The sequence below is a fragment of the Lathyrus oleraceus genome, chromosome 5 (genome assembly GCF_024323335.1).
Source record: "Lathyrus oleraceus cultivar Zhongwan6 chromosome 5, CAAS_Psat_ZW6_1.0, whole genome shotgun sequence".
NCBI classification, from domain to species: Eukaryota; Viridiplantae; Streptophyta; class Magnoliopsida; order Fabales; family Fabaceae; genus Lathyrus; species Lathyrus oleraceus.
This window is the reverse complement of record NC_066583.1, coordinates 531,634,445-531,642,163: the sequence shown is the minus strand read 5'-3', so window position 1 is coordinate 531,642,163 and position 7,719 is coordinate 531,634,445. Positions and strand designations below refer to the sequence as shown.

The 7,719-nt window shown below is 36.3% G+C and overlaps 1 long non-coding RNA gene across 1 annotated transcript; it reads left to right on the top strand.

Moving 5' to 3' along the window:
• The first annotated feature begins 402 nt into the window (after nucleotides 1–402).
• On the top strand, nucleotides 403–3,836 carry LOC127086124 (uncharacterized). The gene is made up of 2 exons (XR_007789401.1): nucleotides 403–1,247; nucleotides 1,317–3,836. It is a non-coding gene; the product is annotated as an uncharacterized LOC127086124 (long non-coding RNA).
• Nucleotides 3,837–7,719: the final 3,883 nt, after the last annotated feature.

The following is a 7,719-nucleotide window of genomic DNA, read 5'->3' as shown; positions in this document are numbered from 1 at the left end:
TCTGATGATATCAGCGTAATGCTATTATCAGCATGCCCGCCAGTAATAATTTCTCTGTCACATGTAATAGAAACTATAGCTTGGCTTCTAATTCCAGAGGCAGAGAATGCTACAGCTTGTGGGAATCGTCGCTCTTCACCCGATGCAGCAGGTGCTTTGAACATACGCATATGTGTACCACCAGCAGAGCCTGCTGTAACCTTTCTATGTTGAAAAAGAAAAGGAGTTCTGCGGCCATCAGGTGTATTGGGTTGCCACCTGTGTTATGCAACACGCACTGCTGGTGCATTCATATCAACAACCACAACCGTATCTGAAGATGCATGAATGGAAGCCGCGGGAAGATTGCAACGTTCAGGTGATGGAACAACACAGGGCTTGACTTCATTTGGGTTGCGGAATATTGTCTACAAATGCAGAACTTCTGCCAACGACATTTTCTTCAAATGGGGAACGGTCAAAAGCTGGGACAGTGTTTGTCCAAAATATGCAATTTGATCTTGCATGGCACGCTGCTGAACTGGGTCAGAGATTTTATCAATGTCCACCGTCCCTTCATAGGTAATATAAAAGAAAACATTATTTGCTGCAACGGCTTCTTTTCCCCGTTGTTTATACCCAAATATAAGATCAATCCACTCATGTAAATGAGAAGATACGTATTCACTCTCCAAAGCCTTTCGACGCTTATGAATAAAATCAATTGGATTTTCAGCCCAAGCAGGAAGTTTTACAGTATCTGGAATGGCAGAAATGAGCAAGCTTTCCTAAGGTTGTCATTGTTTTCCTAATTCGGTGTTGTCTGATATGTGTGGGCAGTGAGAGCTCAATGCACCGACCTACAATTCAACCTTCCAAAGCCAGCAGGATTCCACACCCAGCTAATTGAATTTGTCCTGCATAATTCAAACTTGGTATTTCAGTCCAGACCAAACTTCACCTCACTGCATTTCAGACAACGTCAATCTCATTCAATTTCATCAACTTTAGATCACATGAGTTTGCATATTGGCATCCGATTTAAGCATTGAAACCGTGTTTACGTTCAGTAGCAGGTGAAGTGCTATAAGAGGCAAAAGAGAGAAACGAAGAGCCAAGCACTAATGGGAAACCAAAGTCTGGTAAGCATAATTCGAAGCCTATAGGTCAGGACCCTCGGAGTGGAAGTGTTGCAGGTTTTGCCTTTTCTTCGCTCTTCGCGGCTGGCAGGATAATTGCACAAACAATTTCTCCGTAGTCTTTGTCTGGTACTCCCAAAACACAACATTCTGAGACATTTGGATGCTCTACTATTACTGATTCAATTTCTAATGCAGAGAGCTTATAGCCACCGTATATGTTGGCCTCTTCCGGAAATAAATGAGAGTATGCAGCTCTACAGATGCCCGCCCTGTCATCTGAGCATTTCTGTGCCTATAATTTAAATTGTCTGCAATACTAGTGAGCTGTAGCCTGTCTTGAAATACAGATGGCAACTTGGATATTCCTATAGAAGCAGCAAGTAGCCTGTGTACAATGACATCTGCATATCTTCTTATAGGTGACGTGAAATGGGTATATAAAGGTGTTGCAAGCCCATAATGATGATATTCTGGAGGACTGAGATCCCCACTACAGCAATAAACTGCCTGACTCATGCATCTAGTGGCAAGAATACGGATCAACTTGTTGAAGTATGGATCACCAACCACAGCAAGGTCAAGAGAATCAACCAATGCTTTTGATGATGAGACGTCCAAGTTCAGGCCAATTGTAGCAGAAACACGTAGCAAGGGTTCAAGCATCTCTTTAGTTGGAGCCGGATGTCGCCTTAATAACGAACACAAAGGAAAGCTTTTAAGAATTTATTGAGCAACAGAAACATTAGCAGCAAGCATAAACTTCTCCACCATTTGATTGGCTTCCCGGATTTGGTACATGCCAATATCAAGGGGATCATGAGTCTCTGTGTCAATTTGAAATTTGACTTCTGCGGATGCAAGAGTCAAAGCTCCTCTCTCAATACGCCTTAATCTCATTTTCTTGGCTAAACTATTCATATTTCTCAAGTCAGTAGTTACTGGATCCATCAATCGACAATCATCCATCCTCGCTTGTGCTTCAACATAAGACAACGTTGCTGCAGATTTCAGTATGAAAGCAGTAGCTTATTTATAATAAACACAACGAAGCCTGTCTTGGGTTGTTCATATTGCTGCAGCAATTTTCAAGACAAAACAATGCAATGGTTGTAGTGTGGAATCTCAGGAAGTGTTAGATGCCGAAATTTCAGCCTGCGTTTTGCAGTATGAGAATTGCCTTGAGGCTTTAGAATGGATTGTCCAATTTTGGAAATTGAATCAGCAATATTTGCTAGCACTGGATTTGAAGACGCGGCTTTGGAAAATGATGAATAAAGAGCCTCGCGCAACGGCTCTGGCAGAGCTAGCAAAGCATCAGCTACAAACGGGTCTGAGACAGGATTAACTCTTAAAGGAGTAACACTTCCACTAGAGCCGTCAGCATCTGATTTAACATCAGAATTATTGATCTCAAGAACTTCAATTGCCGTCTCATCACATCATGCAAATCTTCATCATCCACAAGATTCACCATGTCACCATCTTCATCCACATATCTCAGAATAAAATTAGCATCAGTGATAGCCTAGAGTTCTCGCACATAAGTCGACTATTTCTGCATCCTTGGGGACAACTTCTTAGAGAAGTATGCAATTGGATGTTTATCTTGGCTTAGCACTGCACCAATACCAGAACCCGAAGCATCAATTTTGAGAAAAAATTGTTGATGAAAATCTGGAAGAGCAAGTACTTGAGCTACTGTAATTGCCACCTTAAGCTGCTTGAAAGCAATGGCTGCTTGGTTATTCCACTAAAAAGCATATTTTTTTCAATAATGATGTCAATGGTGCTGCAATACAGGCATATGCTGAGTTTGTGGGCGTCAAGGTTCATGGTACAATAGTGGGTCCATTATCGACTGAATTGTTTTGACTGTCCCTGCTGCTTCCCGTGACAGTGTCAAAAGTAGATTTTTTGAATATCAGTTTCAGGGACTGAAGACGGTCCTTTATCAACAGAATTATCAACCGGTGGTAACACACCCGTGAGGGTATTGATTTCCTAATCCAAACACGGGTCAGACCAAGAGTAGTGGAATGCAAAGGACAGCTGAGGTTCTGATTTTATCGTCATCCGCTTCAAGTGTTTCCAATTGATTGTCTGCAGCAGGTTCCCAGACTTGTTGAACTGGACAGTGGCACATCTGGGGGGAACTTGACTAGCACATCTGGACAAAATGAGCCGCCGAACATTCCATAGGCAGCAAGTTCATTTGAACAAACAAGCAGATTGGTTCCTTCTTGCAACTCTCTCCGCTCTAACTCTTCATCATCAATTAACGTTGAAATTTAATCAACTCCCTCCTCAGATATTGAGCTGTCTAAAGCAAGTTCACAATTTTTTATGGGTGGCTGGTTTTGAGTCACACATTCGTTTGATTCACCCTCTCTTGTAAATGTTTTACCGGTTCCGGTTTGTCCATAAGCAAATATACAGACATTGTAGCCATCCAGCACAGAGATTACCATCGATGATGCATCAGCAAAAACATCAACTTGATCATCTTTTGGTGTATAAACCCTGTCAAATCTGAATGTTTTTTAGCAGAACTGCCAATTGTCAAAATTCCAAGGCATCCATCCTTTGCCGCATCAAAATCCACAATTGTTGTACATCCAACTGACATTTCAACCTTATTCAATGGTCGACAACGGCGGAAAACCCTAATGTTCCCTTTAGATTTAAATCCCAATATCAAAACCAAATTATAGAACATGATTGAGACTCCTTTTGTGTTTCCCTTGAATTATCTATTAAAATCCATGCAAATAAAGGATGACCGAACTTGATTCCGACGATAACCATGCTTGGTCCCTCTTGAAAAACTCACATGATAATGATTCTCCCTTAAAACATGGTAAACCACTGGAATCTCCTTGAATCAAATAATGTTCATCAAAGCTTTTCATGACTAATATTTTTGACCATATACTCTAATCCAAGCACACTAATCCTCGAATTCCTTGATTACCACCGACGCGGAATGCGCCTATGCATCTAAACATGTTGATGGTAGGACCTCGCCTTGAATGCGCACAACACAAGGTGCACCTATAACAGAAAAGGAGACCACTTGATGCTCATGAAAAAGGAGTACCATATTAGAGGAACAAAATCATGAGGAACAAATAATGAATGAACTAATTATATGAATATTAGGGTCAAAATCGGGGTGTGACAATGGGTTTGATAATCGATCTCATTTTTAAAATATTGTTTGAAATAGAAAAGTTGTGATTCTCTATTTATGTTATTTACATTAACATTTAGCATATTTAGCACATGATAATCACATAGACTAGAATGCATATAATTTTTTTAATAAATATAAAAACTCAAATATATAAATTAAAAGGTCCAAAACGGAAGCAAAATTGGAAATTAACAAATCGTGTTCTTCACTTTTTTTAGAATTGAAACTCCCACACAAATTTATATGCATTGGAAACCATTTTGTTTGATGGCTTAAAGTAATGGAGAAGTTTGATGTCCGATTATCAATTGTTTCAATACTTTTGATATCATGATGAAAGCTAACATGTCAAATTTTGTTAGTTTTTGGCTTATTGATGTACACATTATTCTATTTTTAACTAGAAAGATTGTATTCAACTTTATTTTAATTGTGTTTTTTAAAGTAAAATAATATATTAAATATATAGGATAAATATAGAGAATAAAAGGCTCACGTAAAGCACGAAGAATCAAATAACATAAGATAAGATGTATCACAAGTGAAATGAAAAAAAATACAAATGGTTGAATAAAAACTACATTACGAAAAACATAATGAAACACTAGCACATGACCATTCTCTACGAGCACCAAATAAATAAAGAGTAAGCTTGATCACAAGTCAATAACACCACTGTCTATAAGTCAAAAACCAACAAAGAAGAACGAAAAAACTACACGTGCTCTAAGTTAGGACAAAATTTTGATCCATTATGATGAATCTAAACGATGAATTTTAAAGTCACTCTGAGAAGGTGCAAGAATTTGTCGTTGATCTATCCCAAAATTACTTCCAAGTAAAAATAAAAAATATTTTTTCCCTCCTCCTTCGTGTTGGTTGGTTGAAAATATATATGTTGGAAAAGTCTCACATTATTTACTTTTGTGAATGAAGAGAGTGTCTATAGCTATATATAGGATACAAGTTCTTTGAAGTCCCACATCGCTTAGTTTGTTTTGAAGGAATAAGGAGTCTAAGACTGTATATAGAATTCAAGTTCTTCATTCCAAGACGCACCAGTTAAAAACACTTTAAGTTTATATTTGACTTTCTTTGTTCTCTTATACTCTTATATTAAATTATTGTGAGATGTAGTTAAATATTTGTTTTTGAGAGTGTGGGTGACCTAGATTAGTTGAGGGTATATTATGTGTTGTAACAATTTTCATATAGTGTTATTCTCTGATTGTCTATTGATAACGACCATGGTTTTTTCTCTGGTTTTAGACTTTCCATGTTATGTTCTTGTGTTGATTGTGTTCCTCTTTGTTTCTTTATGTTTTTTTTTTTGTTTTTTTTTCAACAACTGGTATCAGAGCCTTTGGTTCGCCAAATTCCCGATGTGGAATTTCACCAAAACTTGGAAAATTATCAATTAATCTTTATGAACAAGAATCAAACTTTCTGATTGATTATTCCTCTTATTCTTCACTTTTCACTCGAGTGAATCAACCATACTTTGGTTGATGAATTTCGCTGCACAACGATAATGGATGAAAGAAAGAAAATGAATTGAGGAAGAAAAGGTTTAGGGTTTCCACGTGAGAAGGAAGAAGAAAACTTGTTTCAGCAGAATTTCTCTTTGCTCTCAAAACTGAGATTTTATTCAACAGTGCAACTACACTTCTATGTTGTGTTGTGTTACTTTCAATAATAGGATACCTACTTATTTATAGATTGAGATTACTTGCACTCCAAGAAATCTCTAACAAACTAACTAACTCAACTTAAAACACAAAAACACTAAGTCACACTTCTTTCAATTTTTCGACAACTATTATAAATCGATACACTATACATTTCGACAACAACAGACTATGTCGAAATTGTTGTATTGACACAACGAATTACATTCTCAACAATGAAAATGTCTGATGTTCTATTAACCATTGCTTCTTTTTTCTTTTTCTTTTTTTGGTATCATGATGAAAGCTAACATATCAAATTTTATTAGTTTTTGACTGATTGATGCACACGTTATTCTATTTTTAACTAGATAGAGCATAATCAACTCTATTTTAATTAATTTTTTAAGTAAAATAATATATAAAATATTGAGGATAAAAGGCTCACGCATAGCACAAAGAAAAACCAAACAACATAAGATGTATCACAAGTAAATGAAAAAAGAAAAAAAAATACATACGATTGAATAAAAACTACATGACCAGAAACATAATGAAACACGAGCACGCACGTGATCATTCTCTACGAGCACCAAATAAAAAAGAGTAAGCTTGATCACAAGCCAATAACACCACAATCTATAGGTAAAAAAATAAACAAAAAGGAGAAGGAAAAAACCATGAGCGCTCAAAGTCAGACCAATAGCTCAATTTGTTATTGATTAATCCAAATGATGGAATTCTAAAATCACTCTGAGAAGGTGCAAGAGTTCTCCATTGATCTATCCCAAAATTATTTCCAAGCAAAAAAAAAGTATTTTTCTCCTCCTTCGATCACGTTTGTTTGTTGAAGAATCCGAAGATAATATCATTTTGTGCCTTTCAAATAATCCATACCACAATATGTCAAATCATAGAAAATCACCCATAATATTTGCTCTTTCGTCTAAAAAAAGTAAACTATAAAAAAAAACACTAGGATCCATAAGAAGTACATGTCACCCCAACCATTTGAAAATTTTATACCGAACATTTCTAATTATGTCACAGATGACAAACAAATGGGAAGTTGACGTGAAAAATCATCGCAGAGAGAACAAGAGGTATCAGTTGGATCAATAATCACCTTTCTCTAAAATATATTATCTTTAGAGAGAAACCTATCAAATAGAAGTTGACAAGAGAAAACTATCACCTTAAAAGGTGTCTAGCTACCCCAAATAAAAGAGTGGATTGAATTACCAATGAAATAAGAGTTAGAAGTAGTCATAAAGCATGAGAAACATAGGGCGTATGAGAAAATGTCATCTCTAGCCAACTTACAATTCTATTGTCGTTAAGGAGAAAATATCACCATAAATGACTTCAAAGAAAATTAGTAACGGATTCTTCTTAAACAAAGAAATCCTTCTCTATCTAAAATCTCAAATAAATGTCTCATCTATCCTTCTTAACCTACCTCTCACATCCTAAGATTAATTAGTTGTCATAAACAACCTTAAAAACATAATCTTAAAGGGGTATTTTCAACTCAATGGTCAACCCAATAATATCATTTTTCTAATGATATTATCCACAAATTTATCACAAAAGTTTTCTTGTTTAGAGGCAAAGAGAGAAACTCCTTCCTCTCCACTATGAGAAGGAGTTCCGGAAGCCGGATATAATTCTGTCAACAATGGTATTAATTGTTATTTTGATTCTATTATTATTGTGTTTATATTAGAGTAATCAAAAT